Here is a 21,660-nt window from a genome sequence, read left to right on the forward strand (position 1 = left end):
CTAAGCACCAGTGCAGCACCACCACCTCAGCACTGCCTCAGCATCAATCAACACCACCTCAGCATCAGCATCATCACATCACCACCGCAGCTGCTCATCAGTGCACCACCTCAGCACCAGTGCACTAACCTCAGCACCAGCACAGCACAAGTGCAGCACCAGAATAGCACCATCTCAGCACCAGCCCAGCACCACCTCAACATCAGCACAGCACCATCTCAGCATCAGCATAGCACCATCCTATCATCAGCACAGCACCACCTCCGCATCAGTGCACCACCACCAGCTCAGCCCCAGGGCAGTCCCACCTCAGCACCAGCACAGCCCCACCTCATCAGCAACTCAGCACACTTCAGCATCAGTGCAGCATCACCTCAGCACAGCACTACCTGAGCACCAGCTCAACACCACCTGAGCATCAGTGCAGCAGCACATCCCAGCATCAATCTACGCCACCTCTGCATCACTTGGTACCAACTCAGCATCACTTGGCACCAACTCAGTATCACTCAGTACCACCTGAGCACTAGTGCAGCACCCCCTAAGCACCAGTGGAGCACTCCTTCAGCACCAGCACAGCACCACCTCAGCATCGGCACAGCACCATCTTGACATCAGCACCGCACCACCTCTGCACTAGTGCACCATTACCACCGCAGCCCCACCTCAGCACCAGCGCAGCCTCACCTCAGCAACATTTTAGCACCAATGCAGCACCACTTCAGCATCTGCGCAGCATGACTTCAGCATCACTTAGCACCTCCTACGCACCAGCTCAACACCACCTTAGCTTGACTCAGCCCTGCAGCATAACTCAGTATCACCTCAGCATCATCTCAGTATCATTCACCATCACCTCCGCACCAGCACACCACCACCTCAGCATCACTCAGCAAAACCTCTCTCTGACTTTAGAATCTGGCATCTGTTGATCCTCCCCTTGTCTCTGTCTACTGCTAGTCGTTCAGTTGTACATAATGTCTTCTTGGCTATATATAAGGTAACTAAAATGTTTGGAACACTTTTTTATTATAACTTTTCAACATGCTGCACAGCAGCTACACTGCTCTACAATATAGCTTAAAGACATTAGCAAAGCCAATAGCTCTGGCAAAACACTTATAAGGTCCCAAAGGCGAGGCCTATTGGCTATGAAAATGCTTGTTTCTCTCTAGAGAGACCAGTGGCCCATGTAATTAGCTGCTCTGCTTTTAACAAATGGACAGCCCTCTCAACCAACATGCTGCATTCTAACAGCCATCTCAGCCATTTACAAGTACATAATCACAAATATATCACTTAGACCCTCAATGATGTAGTTGTCGTTTCAGATGGCATTAATGTATTAATTGGAGTTTGCAGATGAAAGATGTTTGGGAAGGCAATCTTAATCCAAATAAATTTTCCTTGTCAGCCGACTAACTTGATGATTGAGTTTAATATTACCCTTGGGATCTGTAGCCATGGTGGTGTGCTTTGGAAATTAGAGTCCTGGGAGAGGAAGCATAGGACTTTAAGGCATGAATATGAAAAGCAGCAACCCATGTATAGATCTGCAATATGCTCAGCTCGATATAGAATGAAACACTTTCTGCCTGGAGAGCAGAACCTGTGATTTTCAGCTTAAAGACAAGCACTGGCAATGATGAAAGAGGAGAGGCCATAAGACATGCACAGATAGGACGCCAAAAGCAAAAAGCGTTTACCATATATTGCTCCTGGCCAGTTTTTCTGACTCAGCTCTATTTGTATGCATTTGATTAGTCTGAAACTTGTTCCCTCTATCAAAACGTTTTCTTTCAAATGTATTGTCCTTGAAATAAAGAACAAGCATTTGCAATGCAATCGGTCTCGCCTTTGGGACCTTATATGTCTTTAGCTATGCAGCACATTAGCCTGGGTGCTGAAACATCTACTGTTCTTTAACATGGAGGGAAAGTAAGCACCAAACTGCGTGACACACCAGGTATGGGAAAACATGGAGAGAAATATTGTCTTTCAGCAGGAAATTGTATAGTCCAATGCTCTGTTTTTAATATTAAATCAGGGCCTTCTGTGGTCATATCACTGAAAATACAAGATTTAAAAATGATATTGTTGTCTACGGGTGCTCGTGGAAGACAAATTCTCTGGACTGGAATCTAGAGAATGCTAAAGTGATTCTGGTATTTTACTGACCTCTGCTGGTCGTTTTCTATTAAGAAATATAAATAGAGGCAGTTCCCAGGTAAAATAAAAAAAGGAAAGTCCTTCAGCAGAAAGCAATTCGGGTATTTTACTGACCTCAACTGGTCGTTTTCTTTTGAGAAAGTTAAATAGAGGCAGTTGAACAAGCAGAAAGCAATTCTGGTATTTTACTGACCGCTACTGGTCGTTTTCTATGAAGACAGTTAAATAGAGGCAGCTGAACAGAAAAAGAAGTCCCTAAGCGGAAGCAGACAAGTCCTAGGGCTAATCTCCAGCGCCCACAAAGTACATACACATATAAGTATATACTAAAGTATATACAAGAGGGCTCGACCTAAAAAGGCTTTATTCAGGAAACATGAGCATTCAAGGTGTACTGTTTACCACATTACTGCATGTAGCCCCATCTACCCAACGATACCGCAACCACCCATTGACATTACTAGTTTTCTTTTCCTATGTAATAGGACAAATACACAGTCATAAGAGGACCTTTTATTCACTTATTGATCGCATCAATTTCCAAATGCACGCTTTCTGAATGTAATCCATAATCTATTGTGACATCACTGGCCGCTTATAGCATTTTAGCCTGCTGCCGATGGCCAGCAGTAATTTTTAAGTAATTTTTTTTTTTTTATGCATGATTAATTAAAACCGTTGCATTCAGAGCATTACAGGTTGATATCTAAAAAAGTTGCTTGAATAAACAATTAAAATGAGTCTAAGTTTAAAAACTACCTTGCATTGGTACTAAAAGACATAAAATTATTCCGATTGAAGTAGCACTGCTGAAACAAGATAGCAGGTCTTTCTGAGATCATTATATGTACTGCGTAATGTTAAAACCGGTGCAGCGGGCCAGTTCAGAGTCTGTTATAGTCACGGTTGTTCTCTGCTATTGGCAGCAAATCATTTTCAATCTCTGTGCTATCAGGTCAAGGAATTTTGTAAGGCGACAGTTTAGCTGCAAAAAAGAAGGATTAAGACACAGCATCACTGCCTGTCTGCAGGACCTTGCTCCATGCTGCTTAAATAGTGGTTTTAACAGGCTTTTCCGTATGTCGTCCAGCTTCTTGCATATGCATATAATGTGAATCAGGGTCTCAGGCTCTTTCGCACAGAAACGGCACAAGTAATCAGTTTCTCTTCTTCCCACTGTGGCATGAACGGGTTGATCGGGCCGACTCCCAGCAGTAGTTTGAAGAATTTTTCTTTGGTCTCGAGCTTAGATCCATCCATGAGGTAGGGCTGAGGTTTTAGGACATCGTAGTTGTTAAGTACATCCCAGGCATGAGCTCTCTTGGAAACCAAGTTCTTGTCCTCTATAGCTGATATGAGCCTGGTTGACTTTGTTACTATTTTTTTTAAAAAGCAAATGGCCCATTGGTGTATTTCAGGCTTCTGCCAGGCCGAGGGCCTGGAGAGAGTTCTGTAGGTAGATGTTAACTGGAGATTTTCCAGTGCGGGTCAGCTCTAGCCAAAGGAGGTTATTCAAGGACCCTCTCTCACCAGCTCGGATTTTGTGCCAACTCTTTAAGAAAGCTCCCTGCCTTTCTATTTCCTGTTCTGGATCCCAAATTCCAGCCTTATTTGCGCAGGAGAAACATATTTGGGGAGCTGAAATATCGCCCAGTAGGAGGTTGCGATTATACAGTCGAGGGTAGCAGCATCTCTTCCTGTCATGGATTCGCTCCCGTAGGTGATTACTGGTTGCAATTTTGCACGCAGGACCTTTAAGAGGGGGTCAAGTGTCAAGTCCGGTAGCAATTTCTTCAGGGGCTTTAATGCCATGCAGGTCATTACTCCCTTCCTTCGTAAAGATTCAAGTTGTGGTATGAAGGAATTGTTTTTATCTAGGAGTACGCCCACGTATTTGTAGGAACTTACTTGGTCCAGGCATTTACCTTCCATGTACCAACTGTGACTAATATTCTTACGGTGGTTTACGATCATAACTTTTGATTTTTTTAAATTTATTTTTAGAGCGTTCCGATTTGAGAAGTTGTGGGTAACATCTAAAAGGTGCTGAAGTCCTATCGGAGTTCTACTAATCAGCACTAGGTCATCAGCATAAAGTACATTTGTCAGTATCATTGCGACAAGCTTCGGGGAGTGTGAAGAGCAAGCATCCAGTTCTGCTGGCAGGTCCGCCAGGAAGAGGCTGAAGAGCAGAGGGGTCAATACTCATCCTTGTTTTAAGCCCTTCCTTGTAATTCTTCTTCTTGAGAGGTGCCTTCCTTTGCCTAGTTTAATTCTGACCCATGTGTCGGTATGCAGCTGAATGAGTTAGTGTAGGAGGGTTAATGGAATCCCCCATACTTTCAGCTTTAACCAAAGTTTGGGGCTTTCCACATGGTCGAAGGCTGCGGTGTAATCAGTGAAGCAAAGGTACAACGGATGTTTACCTTGCTTTGCTGCTTCCATAAGCATAGTTATGGCCATAATATTTGTTGTAGTTCCTAGCCCTTGACGAAAGCCCGTTTGGGTCATAGGTATTATACTGCTTCTTGGAGACCAAGCAACCAGGTCTTTAAGGACAATTCCTGCATAATATTTAGCCTCTGTGTCGATCAAGGTTATCAGGCGACAATTGTTTGGGTCGGATCTCGCCCCTTGCTTGAATATGGGGCTGATGGTGGAGCCTCGCCATGACTCTGGAATTCCTTTTGTTCTTACAGCATGCCCTATTACTGGAACTAGTGCATGGCTCCAGAAATCCGCGTCCTGCTTATATAGCAAAGGTGGTATGACATTCGGGCCCGTAGCTCCTGCCCGTCTGCCTCTGGAGATTTGTTTGCGTATATCATTGGCCAGGAGGTTTTTTTGCAGGTCTTCTGAACAGGATTTGGAGTCCTGGTTTGACGGACGAGCTACTTCTGGCTGCGGCAGGATCGGTAATTCAGTGCTCACATGTTCTTGGTTTCTACCCTCTCGAATGGTATTTTTTGTGCCGGCATAGTACGAGTAGCCCAGAGGGGCTGTTATTTCAGGTTCTTGGTCATTGAACTCTTTTGTTAGGTAGTCTACCCAGGTAGCTTTGGTGATATTGGAGCTGATACCTTGATGATTCGGGTGCTGCAATTTATTGACTGTTTTCCAGAAGTTAGCACTATTTTTCTGTTTTGCATCAAACATAAGTTTCGGCCAGAGTTCATTATCTTTTGCCATTTTCTTCTCCCATCTCCTTCTTTTTAGAGTTGTCCTTAACTCGCGGAGTGTACCTTGTGATTTCCGATTTTTTGGGGATTTGCGTAGTCGCTTAAAAGTTTGATTATTGGTTGTTTTAGTTTTTTAGAGACAGGGTTGTTTAATGGATCAGATGAAGCAGGTGCCACTTTCCCTTGCTTCTGACTGTTGCGTTGTGAATATTTGTCTCCTAAAGATTTGGTGATTGATTCCCAGCTTCCTATTGGATGCATTGAATTATCTTGAACTTGGATGTAAAAAGCTTGGGCCTCTACTGCTATTTTATCAATGTTGGCGGAGTTGCATCTTATTCTTCTTAGGTTGCTTGTTTCTTCCGACAAGATGGAATTGATCGTTTTTGGGATTTGGCAAGCTCTTGTTAGAAGATTCAACTCTTGTGGGAGGTGGTCGCTAAAGTTACTGTTACCAATCTTGAAGGTGGCTACTTTATTAAACAGGGACAATATTGTAAAAGTGAAGTCTAGATGTGATGATGCAACAGATGAGTGGTATGTAGCTGCCGATGGCCAGCAGGATTGTTAATAACTCTCTTCCAGAGTTACAGGCCTGAGTCGTAGCAAGGTTGGAAGTATCTATATTGTTTGTAGGTATAGTTACATGCCGGAATCAACGTTAGTATTTTTTCAGTTGCAGCCTCCTTGTGTTGGTGTCTTGCTATTAACTAGTTTATTTATAACATTTATACCACTGTTACAAAATACCAGTTTAGCGACCTTTGTTCAACTATAGGTTTACTGTACACTCAAGCTAAAAAGCATAAATCAATTGTCGACATTGCCCAATCCTCGCTGCTTTAGGATATGGCATTAAAAGCAGCATATCCTGACGTATTCACGCCCATTATTGAGCGCGTGCCTCCAAGGAACTGTCTGAAGGCGAGGGCATGGCATTTATTCTAGCTTTCCCTATCAGTCCAACACCGGGTGAGGTGAGCCTCCATCGTTGTATCTCTGTTCGTGAAGGTAAAAAGTAGCCAAATAGCTTTGAGTCTATGTGCTCTATCATGTATGGTTTCTGTTAGTTTCTCATGTGTCTAGGATTTCACACCTTCTACCCCACCACACACGTGGGACGTGCCTGGCTGCTTCTTTACCTGGGTTAATTGTGGCGCTACTAATAAATGTGTAGGAAGGCTGCACATCGGTGTCAATAGGGGGAATTCCCTGTTTTCTCCTGTCCCCTAGAAATACTGTTAGAGAATGTAAAGGTATAGTCACTCCCACCATCTGTCCAATATGCAAGAAAACCTCTTTCTAATATGCTTGCAGAATTCTGCAGGACCACCACATATAGAAGAAGGTGTTTCCTTTGCCACAGTTTTTACAAGATGTGTCTGGCATGCAGACTATTGCATGTATTATATGTGCTTTCCCTGAGCAACACACAAATACAAGTCTTAGGGGGATATTTACAAAAACAAATTCGGAGCACGGTGTTACTCCAAAATTGCTAACACCAGGCTCAGACATTAATTAGACGCAGGGATGCACCGTTTTTACAAAACTACAATGCACCCCTTCATTTTCCCTAGTCTGGTGCTAAAGAAGCTGCCCAGCACCAGTGCAGGCACTCTTATGTTGCCCCTGAAATTTGCATAAGATTTAGCCTTACAGGAAGTGAAATCATAGAAAGTAATATCAACTGGCCATTATTTATATGACATTGATGAAGCTGCTTTGCAAAAAGCTACTTACCTTGTTTGGATATCAGTAAAATAGTTAAAATAGCATTAATAATCCCAATGACATATGTACATAGATATTAAATCATATATTAAGTAGATTGCATGAAGTTTAAATGTAGTTTAAATTAATTCAACTTGGTTATTGTTTTAATGAATGGGATGAATGAAAATGATACGCTAACTGGTCATTCTGATTCTGGCCCTAAGAGATGTCCAAAAGAGATGTGCAGACTTTATTAATGTGGAGAAAAAATAGTTTTGAGTGTTTTCCAAAAGACTGGAGTTACACCGTAGCTCAAGATTGAGATAGTTCCAGTCCTGCACAACTAGAAAGGAGAAGGATCTGCCTCCAATCATGCCATCTACATTTTCGGATGACACTGGAGTTTAGTTGGCACAGAGTATGGGGCTCTGGACTGAACGTAATGAGTGCTGTAGAAAGATTGATCCTTTTTAATGCAAGTGCACAACAGCAAATGAATAGTGCATTGCAGATAGAGAGTTTTGGACCAAAAACCCAGCAGACAGCATAAAGGTGAGAAGAAATGGCATAGCGATGCAGCCATCTCAGATGAGGAGCATAGCATGGTTCTGAGGGCCAGCTGTATCAAAGGGTTTTACCCATTCTGTGTCTATGGGAAAATGTGTTCATACATATGGCCCTTGAATGATTTGAATGGTACTGAATGCAAAAAGACAGGAAGCCCAAGAAAAAGGGCATTTGCTTAATCCAGTAAGAAGATAATTGACTGTACAACAGCCTCATGGTAGTGAGAGGGCAGAAAAGGAATGATTTTCTGTTGCTTATGGACGTAGTAAAGGCATGCTGATGAAACATGGTTATTATATTCTGAAAAAAAGAGAAGATGCTGGAAAATGAATCCAAGATTTTTTTGCTGACTCTGCCAATGTGGGCGATTGACTTACTTCCACCAGCCACCAAAAAGAACACCAATGGCATGAGATTCTTTAAAAATGAGAACCCTTGATTTGTCAATATAAGGTTTTAATTAATTTGTCTTCATTCAGAAATCAACTGCTAGTATGCACTTTCAAACATATTCTTCAGCAGAGACCTGATTTCCACTGAGGGAAATCATGTTTGGGTATCAATATGTGCACGATGTCAGCAAGAAACCAAAGGACTGTATGAGTAAGGTTAACTGGGGATAACAAAGATTAAATAGCGGAGACCCAATAAAATCCACAAGCCAGAGGTTTAGTAGGTAACAGAAATAGGTGGCGAGTGCATTGTTTCAGATTTCCCAGAAAGGATAAAGGTAAGCCACAACAGGAGAATACCTTAAATTCAGGTTGTACTAGTTATTTATGAGCACTGGCTTGGAACCAGTGGCAAATATGGCACTAAGGTTTAGTAATATTAAGTTTGCTTTGACTCCATGATCAAGTGTCAGCTACATATCATCTGCCACTTCTTCTTGATGTCCTGGACTGTGCGCCTCTCCTCCCCCAATGCTGTGACAGCAGTGGCTAATTGCTGCCATAGGGCTGCCTTCTGCTTGCCACTGGTGCAGTAGGGTGGCAGTCCATATAGGCGTTTGTTGTGCCTCACTATATGTTCCACAAGCATGGTGGTCTCCTCTGCAGTGAAGTTCTTCTTTCTCCTCATTGGTTCAATTTTTCTCTGGTAATGTCAGCGTTGTGAACACAAACTCTCTGTGGCCAAACCTGCTCCTTGAATGTGTGCTGCTTTTATGTGTTTTGTGGTGCTGGTCAATTAGTGCTAATTGGCTTCAGCAGGAGCGTGGTAGGGGATGGTAGGCACTTGCAACATTCATCATGGCAAATGGAGCTATTGGCTGTGATTGGCTGCAGTGTGTCAGCTGATCCATGGTGGGGAATGGTAGGCACCTGGACAGGTGTTTACCTTTGGCTAAAATGATCAACAGCCACAGTCTGTATCTTCCGGCCCGGAATCAGAAATTCCGGTGCAGTGACGGATATTCCGACCCAGTGCCAGAAGTTCCGGCCTGGAAGTGGAAATTCAGGCCCGGGTGCGGACATGAAGTTAGTAGTCGTAAGTTCATTCTTTGAATACCAAAAGTAGTAAGTTCATTCTGTGAATACCAAAAGTAGTAAGTTCATTCTGTGAATGGCAAAAGTAGTAAGTGCATTCTGTGAATACCAAAATGGTAGTAAGTTTAGGATTTTGTCTTAAGTTCATTCTGTGACGCGGGCCCTATAACTCCCACGCCAGTGACCACCTTTAACACCACACCAGTGTTAAGATATGCTTTCTCATTATAAACAGAAAGGGAGGAAGCCTACTGTTGCCTTGACGGTCCCAAACCTACTACCCCTTAGGGTCATCGCAAGAGTCGGTCCCGGTTTTGAGGGGTTCACATCAACAATCAACACTTTTCCAAGATGCGCCCATATTCTAGTGGGTTTAGACCACTTCCAACATGGTCACCAAATGTTCCACCGAGAACTGTGGTGCTTCACACTTCAGCTCCCACGCCTCAACACTTTCGTCCCCATCGTGCCTTTTTCCAGTTAGGTTAACTGTGGCATGAATCGTGCTTGCAGTCACCTTCCGGATCGGGCAACACTGGTTAGGTCCTCCGCCGAGTGGGCACGAGTTTTTGTAAGTATGGACTTCACCTTTCCTCAAGCAAAGACTGAGGTAAGACTCACCAACGTTTTTTAAGGGGCATACTAGCGGACCTCACGCCACCTTTGGTCGATTACCATTGGGGTTTATGAAGTTTTGCATTGCCGTCTGCTATCACTGAGTTCAAACTGGGCTTAAGGCTGGGGGTGGCACCGCAGCGATTCTGGGCCGGATGGCACGTTATTTCCAGTGCAGATTGCACCCCGTTGCTTGCTCTCCCCCTACATTGACACCTTGATCGGGACGGCAACTAACTTATACTCCATAGAAGTGTGGTGATTTACTGCGTATGTAACTACTCAAACGCTGGGTCCTCCAGAGTTCGCCATGAAATTGCAACCACCATTGTAAACGCAACCATTTTGTACCCCCGCATTGTCCATTCAGGAAACCACGCGTTGAATTGACGTGCTCCTTCGTTGCCGCTGACCGATGAGGCCAGTCACAAAATATACTTAGGTGAGTGGCAACACCATTGGCTCTAGGTGAGCACCACCCACTACTCCATGCGGCTGTGTTGTTTAGGCACCTGTTAGGATTGTTTGACTTCTGCTGGCATTATAGTTTATTAACATTAAGCCACATACATCATTAGCCACCTTCCCTGGAGTCAGTATGACTGTACATGGCTACATTTTTTAACCCAAAAAGTTTTTAAACATGCTCAAATGCATTTGTCAATGACGACACCTGCATTTGACCCATACATTGACAAGTGACTATGTGTTTCTACATTTTGTCTTGAATCTTAGATTGGTTACAGCCCTACGGACACTCCCCGCCAATGGTGCGCAAGAACTGGTAATACCAAGGTCATTGCACCATATAACCAGCTTTCAGTGTAGATTTCATTTAACTTTATATTTTTTTTCGGTCCTGAAGAATTACCGCTTGATTCCATTTTCTGGGACTATTAGGCAAGAAACATGTTGACCACATAGGAGCAACTACTTACAACATTATTGTAGTTAGTCGCCATCACCTTTTTAATCAGGGTAGGAGGCAGCATTATTAAAGTAGTGGCCCTGACCACCGTCCCCTGTTTTAATTCACCTATTTCTTATCATACACTACGCTGCTACACTTTAGGGCCCCTCACACGCACTCACCAAATGGCAAGGATAAAAGATCTCCGCCAAAGAGCCCCCACTGAGGGTTCCCCTCGGGTATTGCACCGCCGACCCGACAAGGAGCATGCCCAATGATGAAGCATGACATCAAGCGGCTGGGTGTGTGAGGGCACTCTATCCGAAAGGAGGAATTCCCCATCTCCTCTTTGGATTTTCACCGTCTAGTCACTGCATCAACCCTGTAGGAACTGCATACCATTTCATTTTGTTCTCAGTATTTGGGCACTTATGATGGACCTGTGTTAAAAATAGCCCTCCCCGTCTCTATTTGTTCTTGAATTTCACAAGAAGCTGAAGATCTGCCTTTCAAATAACCCTCTGCCCTAAGTTACACTAGGCACACACCTTCTCAGCTCCATGATATGCTGCGGGTGATAGCCATATAAAAATGCAGGTAACATAATATGACATGACATATTCTGGAGCATGAACATGAATGTTGTCTAGGAAAAGCATGAGTGGAGGGTTTAAGATGCCATGATTGTAGAGGCTTATGACTCTTAGACTAGGGGGTGATCAGCAACAAGATGACTGAAGTGCATGGTATTTTATGTGTGGGATACTTATACACGCGTTCAACTATATGTTATGTAGGTGCTAAACACTCACTTTCAACCCCGCTTTATTTACTACCAACAGCCTACCCATATCTGTTGAATGCAGCAACGGTGATGCACTAAAGACTAGTGCAACCTTTCTGCACCTCCTCGTACAATGCACTGGTCCACCTCTCCCTCCCAATGTTCTCTTCCACTCGTCCCTCTCTCTTGTACCATCACCTACCTCTCTCTCTATCGATCTCTCACATACTTTTCCTGCCTCTATCATTTGGTTCACTTCAGGACTTCAAACACAGTTTCTTTCCTGTGCCTCTTCAAGTTTTCCTTACCTAAATCCCACCCTCTCCACCTCTTCTTGGGGTGTCTGCTGTGTACACAGTCACTCCCTCTTTATGTGCCTGTAGCCCGCTCTCCCCTTCTTGATTAGCACACTCTTTCTGCTCTTCTATTTGAGGTTCATTCACCACTTCATCTGCCATTTATATTTCTCTTGATCTCTGATTCCTGCTTTTTTTCAGTTTGTTTCCGTTTCTCTTTTCACTCTTCTTCCTATATATTTGTATTCTTTCTCTTTCAGTCCAGTCCCTGCCTTTTACTTTTCCTCACTCGTTTCTTATTCCGTCTAACTCGCTTCTCTTCTTTCATCCCCTTGCATCAGCACAACACCACCTCATCATCAGCACAGCACCACCTCATCATCAGTGCACCGCTACCTGTGCAGCGCAAACTCAGCACCACCACAGCACACCTTGACATCAGCACAACACCACCTCTGCATCGGTGCACCACCAGCGCAGCACCACCCAAGCAGTAATTCAGCACCAACGCAGCACCACTTCAGCATCAGTACAGCACTTCCCCTGCATCAGTGCAGCATCAGCACAGCCCCTTCTCAGCTTCAGTCAGCACCACCTGAGCACCAGCAAGGCACAACAGCATGACTCAGCACCACCTGAGCATCAAGACAATATCCTAATCAGTGCACCACCACCACCGCAGCACCACCTCAGCACCAGCACTACTTCAGCACCAGTGGAGCACCACCTGAAAATCAACACAGAACCGCATCAGCAGAGCACTATCTCCACATCAGTGCAACACCACTTCAGTATCACCACAGCACCCACTCTGCATCAGTCAGCACAACCTGAGCACCAGTTCAGCAACACCTAAGCACCAGTATAGCACCACAATAGCATCACTCAGTGCTACCTCAACATCACTCAGCACCACCTCAGCACCAGGGCAGCATCTCTTTACCATTACTCAACACCACCACAGCACCATTTCATCACAGCACCACCTCCGCATCAGTGCACCATGACCAGCGCAACACCAACTCAGCACCAGTTCAGCATTAGCGCAGCAGCACCTGAGCACCAGCACAGCACCAATTCCACATCACTCAGCACCAGCACAGCACCATCTGTGTACCACCAAAGCATCACTTGGCTCCACCTCAGCATCACTCAGCACCTCCTCAGGATCACTCAGTGCCACCTGAGCACCATCTCCATACAAACACACCACCACTTCAGGATCATTTGGCACCAGCACAGCACCATCTAAACAAAAGGCACCACCTCCTCATCAGTGCACCACCAACTCAGCACCAGCACAGCGCCATCTCAGCATCAACATAGCACATAGCACCATCTCCTGATCAGTGCACCATCACCAGTGCAGCACCACCTCAGCACCAACACCACTTCAGAACCAATGCAGCACCACCTTAACATCAGGACAGCACCACATTTGCATCAGTACACCACCACCAGTGCAACACCACCTCAGCATCAGCTCCTCATCAAAGCACCAACTCAGCGTAATTCAGCACCACCAGAGCACCAGCACAGCATCACCTCAGAAACACCACAGCACCATCTCAGCATCAGCACAGCCCTACCACAGCACCAATTTAGCAGCAATGCAGTACCACTTCAGCATCAGTGCAGCACCACCTCAACACTGCACCTACTGATAACCACCGGAGCACCAACATCACATAGCACTACCTCAGCACCACCTCAGTATCACTCAGCATCACCTCAGTATCAACTAGCAGCAGCAGAACAGCACCACCTCAGCATCAGCACAGATTCACTTCCTCATTGGTGCACCACCACTAGTGCATCAACACATCAGTACCAGCGTAGCACTATTTCAACATCAGCACAGCACCATCTCAGCATCAGCACAGTATCACCTTTGGATCCGTGCACCACCACCAGCACAGCCCTACCTCAGCACCAATGCAACACCACTTCAGCATCAACGCAGCACCATCTCTACGTCAGCATATCATCTAAGCACAGCACCAACTCAGCATCACTCAGCACCACCTAAGCACCAGTGCAGCACCACCACCTCAGCACTGCCTCAGCATCAATCAACACCACCTCAGCATCAGCAAAGCACCACCACAGCTCCTCATCAGTGCACCACCTCAGCACCAGTGCACTAACCTCAGCACCAGCATAGCACCATCTTAGCACCAGCCCAGCACGACCTCAACATCAGCACAGCACCATCTCAGCATCAGCATAGCACCATCCTATCTGTTCATCACCACCCCCTTTTCTGAATCATTTTGTCCACCATAAGCGTGGAAGGGTATACTCAGATGTGAGTCCCTTGCTCATTGCACCATCAGGATTCAAGCAAGCCGGGCCGAAGACGCCTGAAATGGCAGAAACCGGTCCCCGGAAGCTTGTTTCCTTCCCAGTACAAGAATTGGCTTGGTAGTTTGGTTTGCCCTGTTCCCATCATGCACTGGGACAGGAACAGACTAATTTGCATTTAGCCAAGTTCTGAGCTGGGATGGTGCAGTGAGCTAAAAAACGGTGATGGATCAAGCCCTGATCTTTGGACTGGGTAAGAGTGGTCTGCTTAATTCAGGCACTCTGTTCATCACCACCCCCTTTTCTGAATCATTTTGTCCACCATAAGCGTGGAAGGGTATACTCAGATGTGAGTCCCTTGCTCATTGCACCATCAGGATTCAAGCAAGCCGGGCCGAAGACGCCTGAAATGGCAGAAACCGGTCCCCGGAAGCTTGTTTCCTTCCCAGTACAAGAATTGGCTTGGTAGTTTGGTTTGCCCTGTTCCCATCATGCACTGGGACAGGAACAGACTAATTTGCATTTAGCCAAGTTCTGAGCTGGGATGGTGCAGTGAGCTAAAAAACGGTGATGGATCAAGCCCTGATCTTTGGACTGGGTAAGAGTGGTCTGCTTAATTCAGGCACTCTGTTCATCACCACCCCCTTTTCTGAATCATTTTGTCCACCATAAGCGTGGAAGGGTATACTCAGATGTGAGTCCCTTGCTCATTGCACCATCAGGATTCAAGCAAGCCGGGCCGAAGACGCCTGAAATGGCAGAAACCGGTCCCCGGAAGCTTGTTTCCTTCCCAGTACAAGAATTGGCTTGGTAGTTTGGTTTGCCCTGTTCCCATCATGCACTGGGACAGGAACAGACTAATTTGCATTTAGCCAAGTTCTGAGCTGGGATGGTGCAGTGAGCTAAAAAACGGTGATGGATCAAGCCCTGATCTTTGGACTGGGTAAGAGTGGTCTGCTTAATTCAGGCACTCTGTTCATCACCACCCCCTTTTCTGAATCATTTTGTCCACCATAAGCGTGGAAGGGTATACTCAGATGTGAGTCCCTTGCTCATTGCACCATCAGGATTCAAGCAAGCCGGGCCGAAGACGCCTGAAATGGCAGAAACCGGTCCCCGGAAGCTTGTTTCCTTCCCAGTACAAGAATTGGCTTGGTAGTTTGGTTTGCCCTGTTCCCATCATGCACTGGGACAGGAACAGACTAATTTGCATTTAGCCAAGTTCTGAGCTGGGATGGTGCAGTGAGCTAAAAAACGGTGATGGATCAAGCCCTGATCTTTGGACTGGGTAAGAGTGGTCTGCTTAATTCAGGCACTCTGTTCATCACCACCCCCTTTTCTGAATCATTTTGTCCACCATAAGCGTGGAAGGGTATACTCAGATGTGAGTCCCTTGCTCATTGCACCATCAGGATTCAAGCAAGCCGGGCCGAAGACGCCTGAAATGGCAGAAACCGGTCCCCGGAAGCTTGTTTCCTTCCCAGTACAAGAATTGGCTTGGTAGTTTGGTTTGCCCTGTTCCCATCATGCACTGGGACAGGAACAGACTAATTTGCATTTAGCCAAGTTCTGAGCTGGGATGGTGCAGTGAGCTAAAAAACGGTGATGGATCAAGCCCTGATCTTTGGACTGGGTAAGAGTGGTCTGCTTAATTCAGGCACTCTGTTCATCACCACCCCCTTTTCTGAATCATTTTGTCCACCATAAGCGTGGAAGGGTATACTCAGATGTGAGTCCCTTGCTCATTGCACCATCAGGATTCAAGCAAGCCGGGCCGAAGACGCCTGAAATGGCAGAAACCGGTCCCCGGAAGCTTGTTTCCTTCCCAGTACAAGAATTGGCTTGGTAGTTTGGTTTGCCCTGTTCCCATCATGCACTGGGACAGGAACAGACTAATTTGCATTTAGCCAAGTTCTGAGCTGGGATGGTGCAGTGAGCTAAAAAACGGTGATGGATCAAGCCCTGATCTTTGGACTGGGTAAGAGTGGTCTGCTTAATTCAGGCACTCTGTTCATCACCACCCCCTTTTCTGAATCATTTTGTCCACCATAAGCGTGGAAGGGTATACTCAGATGTGAGTCCCTTGCTCATTGCACCATCAGGATTCAAGCAAGCCGGGCCGAAGACGCCTGAAATGGCAGAAACCGGTCCCCGGAAGCTTGTTTCCTTCCCAGTACAAGAATTGGCTTGGTAGTTTGGTTTGCCCTGTTCCCATCATGCACTGGGACAGGAACAGACTAATTTGCATTTAGCCAAGTTCTGAGCTGGGATGGTGCAGTGAGCTAAAAAACGGTGATGGATCAAGCCCTGATCTTTGGACTGGGTAAGAGTGGTCTGCTTAATTCAGGCACTCTGTTCATCACCACCCCCTTTTCTGAATCATTTTGTCCACCATAAGCGTGGAAGGGTATACTCAGATGTGAGTCCCTTGCTCATTGCACCATCAGGATTCAAGCAAGCCGGGCCGAAGACGCCTGAAATGGCAGAAACCGGTCCCCGGAAGCTTGTTTCCTTCCCAGTACAAGAATTGGCTTGGTAGTTTGGTTTGCCCTGTTCCCATCATGCACTGGGACAGGAACAGACTAATTTGCATTTAGCCAAGTTCTGAGCTGGGATGGTGCAGTGAGCTAAAAAACGGTGATGGATCAAGCCCTGATCTTTGGACTGGGTAAGAGTGGTCTGCTTAATTCAGGCACTCTGTTCATCACCACCCCCTTTTCTGAATCATTTTGTCCACCATAAGCGTGGAAGGGTATACTCAGATGTGAGTCCCTTGCTCATTGCACCATCAGGATTCAAGCAAGCCGGGCCGAAGACGCCTGAAATGGCAGAAACCGGTCCCCGGAAGCTTGTTTCCTTCCCAGTACAAGAATTGGCTTGGTAGTTTGGTTTGCCCTGTTCCCATCATGCACTGGGACAGGAACAGACTAATTTGCATTTAGCCAAGTTCTGAGCTGGGATGGTGCAGTGAGCTAAAAAACGGTGATGGATCAAGCCCTGATCTTTGGACTGGGTAAGAGTGGTCTGCTTAATTCAGGCACTCTGTTCATCACCACCCCCTTTTCTGAATCATTTTGTCCACCATAAGCGTGGAAGGGTATACTCAGATGTGAGTCCCTTGCTCATTGCACCATCAGGATTCAAGCAAGCCGGGCCGAAGACGCCTGAAATGGCAGAAACCGGTCCCCGGAAGCTTGTTTCCTTCCCAGTACAAGAATTGGCTTGGTAGTTTGGTTTGCCCTGTTCCCATCATGCACTGGGACAGGAACAGACTAATTTGCATTTAGCCAAGTTCTGAGCTGGGATGGTGCAGTGAGCTAAAAAACGGTGATGGATCAAGCCCTGATCTTTGGACTGGGTAAGAGTGGTCTGCTTAATTCAGGCACTCTGTTCATCACCACCCCCTTTTCTGAATCATTTTGTCCACCATAAGCGTGGAAGGGTATACTCAGATGTGAGTCCCTTGCTCATTGCACCATCAGGATTCAAGCAAGCCGGGCCGAAGACGCCTGAAATGGCAGAAACCGGTCCCCGGAAGCTTGTTTCCTTCCCAGTACAAGAATTGGCTTGGTAGTTTGGTTTGCCCTGTTCCCATCATGCACTGGGACAGGAACAGACTAATTTGCATTTAGCCAAGTTCTGAGCTGGGATGGTGCAGTGAGCTAAAAAACGGTGATGGATCAAGCCCTGATCTTTGGACTGGGTAAGAGTGGTCTGCTTAATTCAGGCACTCTGTTCATCACCACCCCCTTTTCTGAATCATTTTGTCCACCATAAGCGTGGAAGGGTATACTCAGATGTGAGTCCCTTGCTCATTGCACCATCAGGATTCAAGCAAGCCGGGCCGAAGACGCCTGAAATGGCAGAAACCGGTCCCCGGAAGCTTGTTTCCTTCCCAGTACAAGAATTGGCTTGGTAGTTTGGTTTGCCCTGTTCCCATCATGCACTGGGACAGGAACAGACTAATTTGCATTTAGCCAAGTTCTGAGCTGGGATGGTGCAGTGAGCTAAAAAACGGTGATGGATCAAGCCCTGATCTTTGGACTGGGTAAGAGTGGTCTGCTTAATTCAGGCACTCTGTTCATCACCACCCCCTTTTCTGAATCATTTTGTCCACCATAAGCGTGGAAGGGTATACTCAGATGTGAGTCCCTTGCTCATTGCACCATCAGGATTCAAGCAAGCCGGGCCGAAGACGCCTGAAATGGCAGAAACCGGTCCCCGGAAGCTTGTTTCCTTCCCAGTACAAGAATTGGCTTGGTAGTTTGGTTTGCCCTGTTCCCATCATGCACTGGGACAGGAACAGACTAATTTGCATTTAGCCAAGTTCTGAGCTGGGATGGTGCAGTGAGCTAAAAAACGGTGATGGATCAAGCCCTGATCTTTGGACTGGGTAAGAGTGGTCTGCTTAATTCAGGCACTCTGTTCATCACCACCCCCTTTTCTGAATCATTTTGTCCACCATAAGCGTGGAAGGGTATACTCAGATGTGAGTCCCTTGCTCATTGCACCATCAGGATTCAAGCAAGCCGGGCCGAAGACGCCTGAAATGGCAGAAACCGGTCCCCGGAAGCTTGTTTCCTTCCCAGTACAAGAATTGGCTTGGTAGTTTGGTTTGCCCTGTTCCCATCATGCACTGGGACAGGAACAGACTAATTTGCATTTAGCCAAGTTCTGAGCTGGGATGGTGCAGTGAGCTAAAAAACGGTGATGGATCAAGCCCTGATCTTTGGACTGGGTAAGAGTGGTCTGCTTAATTCAGGCACTCTGTTCATCACCACCCCCTTTTCTGAATCATTTTGTCCACCATAAGCGTGGAAGGGTATACTCAGATGTGAGTCCCTTGCTCATTGCACCATCAGGATTCAAGCAAGCCGGGCCGAAGACGCCTGAAATGGCAGAAACCGGTCCCCGGAAGCTTGTTTCCTTCCCAGTACAAGAATTGGCTTGGTAGTTTGGTTTGCCCTGTTCCCATCATGCACTGGGACAGGAACAGACTAATTTGCATTTAGCCAAGTTCTGAGCTGGGATGGTGCAGTGAGCTAAAAAACGGTGATGGATCAAGCCCTGATCTTTGGACTGGGTAAGAGTGGTCTGCTTAATTCAGGCACTCTGTTCATCACCACCCCCTTTTCTGAATCATTTTGTCCACCATAAGCGTGGAAGGGTATACTCAGATGTGAGTCCCTTGCTCATTGCACCATCAGGATTCAAGCAAGCCGGGCCGAAGACGCCTGAAATGGCAGAAACCGGTCCCCGGAAGCTTGTTTCCTTCCCAGTACAAGAATTGGCTTGGTAGTTTGGTTTGCCCTGTTCCCATCATGCACTGGGACAGGAACAGACTAATTTGCATTTAGCCAAGTTCTGAGCTGGGATGGTGCAGTGAGCTAAAAAACGGTGATGGATCAAGCCCTGATCTTTGGACTGGGTAAGAGTGGTCTGCTTAATTCAGGCACTCTGTTCATCACCACCCCCTTTTCTGAATCATTTTGTCCACCATAAGCGTGGAAGGGTATACTCAGATGTGAGTCCCTTGCTCATTGCACCATCAGGATTCAAGCAAGCCGGGCCGAAGACGCCTGAAATGGCAGAAACCGGTCCCCGGAAGCTTGTTTCCTTCCCAGTACAAGAATTGGCTTGGTAGTTTGGTTTGCCCTGTTCCCATCATGCACTGGGACAGGAACAGACTAATTTGCATTTAGCCAAGTTCTGAGCTGGGATGGTGCAGTGAGCTAAAAAACGGTGATGGATCAAGCCCTGATCTTTGGACTGGGTAAGAGTGGTCTGCTTAATTCAGGCACTCTGTTCATCACCACCCCCTTTTCTGAATCATTTTGTCCACCATAAGCGTGGAAGGGTATACTCAGATGTGAGTCCCTTGCTCATTGCACCATCAGGATTCAAGCAAGCCGGGCCGAAGACGCCTGAAATGGCAGAAACCGGTCCCCGGAAGCTTGTTTCCTTCCCAGTACAAGAATTGGCTTGGTAGTTTGGTTTGCCCTGTTCCCATCATGCACTGGGACAGGAACAGACTAATTTGCATTTAGCCAAGTTCTGAGCTGGGATGGTGCAGTGAGCTAAAAAACGGTGATGGATCAAGCCCTGATCTTTGGACTGGGTAAGAGTGGTCTGCTTAATTCAGGCACTCTGTTCATCACCACCCCCTTTTCTGAATCATTTTGTCCACCATAAGCGTGGAAGGGTATACTCAGATGTGAGTCCCTTGCTCATTGCACCATCAGGATTCAAGCAAGCCGGGCCGAAGACGCCTGAAATGGCAGAAACCGGTCCCCGGAAGCTTGTTTCCTTCCCAGTACAAGAATTGGCTTGGTAGTTTGGTTTGCCCTGTTCCCATCATGCACTGGGACAGGAACAGACTAATTTGCATTTAGCCAAGTTCTGAGCTGGGATGGTGCAGTGAGCTAAAAAACGGTGATGGATCAAGCCCTGATCTTTGGACTGGGTAAGAGTGGTCTGCTTAATTCAGGCACTCTGTTCATCACCACCCCCTTTTCTGAATCATTTTGTCCACCATAAGCGTGGAAGGGTATACTCAGATGTGAGTCCCTTGCTCATTGCACCATCAGGATTCAAGCAAGCCGGGCCGAAGACGCCTGAAATGGCAGAAACCGGTCCCCGGAAGCTTGTTTCCTTCCCAGTACAAGAATTGGCTTGGTAGTTTGGTTTGCCCTGTTCCCATCATGCACTGGGACAGGAACAGACTAATTTGCATTTAGCCAAGTTCTGAGCTGGGATGGTGCAGTGAGCTAAAAAACGGTGATGGATCAAGCCCTGATCTTTGGACTGGGTAAGAGTGGTCTGCTTAATTCAGGCACTCTGTTCATCACCACCCCCTTTTCTGAATCATTTTGTCCACCATAAGCGTGGAAGGGTATACTCAGATGTGAGTCCCTTGCTCATTGCACCATCAGGATTCAAGCAAGCCGGGCCGAAGACGCCTGAAATGGCAGAAACCGGTCCCCGGAAGCTTGTTTCCTTCCCAGTACAAGAATTGGCTTGGTAGTTTGGTTTGCCCTGTTCCCATCATGCACTGGGACAGGAACAGACTAATTTGCATTTAGCCAAGTTCTGAGCTGGGATGGTGCAGTGAGCTAAAAAACGGTGATGGATCAAGCCCTGATCTTTGGACTGGGTAAGAGTGGTCTGCTTAATTCAGGCACTCTGTTCATCACCACCCCCTTTTCTGAATCATTTTGTCCACCATAAGCGTGGAAGGGTATACTCAGATGTGAGTCCCTTGCTCATTGCACCATCAGGATTCAAGCAAGCCGGGCCGAAGACGCCTGAAATGGCAGAAACCGGTCCCCGGAAGCTTGTTTCCTTCCCAGTACAAGAATTGGCTTGGTAGTTTGGTTTGCCCTGTTCCCATCATGCACTGGGACAGGAACAGACTAATTTGCATTTAGCCAAGTTCTGAGCTGGGATGGTGCAGTGAGCTAAAAAACGGTGATGGATCAAGCCCTGATCTTTGGACTGGGTAAGAGTGGTCTGCTTAATTCAGGCACTCTGTTCATCACCACCCCCTTTTCTGAATCATTTTGTCCACCATAAGCGTGGAAGGGTATACTCAGATGTGAGTCCCTTGCTCATTGCACCATCAGGATTCAAGCAA

The sequence above is a fragment of the Lissotriton helveticus genome, chromosome 9 (genome assembly GCF_964261635.1).
Source record: "Lissotriton helveticus chromosome 9, aLisHel1.1, whole genome shotgun sequence".
In the NCBI taxonomy this organism is placed as follows: domain Eukaryota; kingdom Metazoa; phylum Chordata; class Amphibia; order Caudata; family Salamandridae; genus Lissotriton; species Lissotriton helveticus.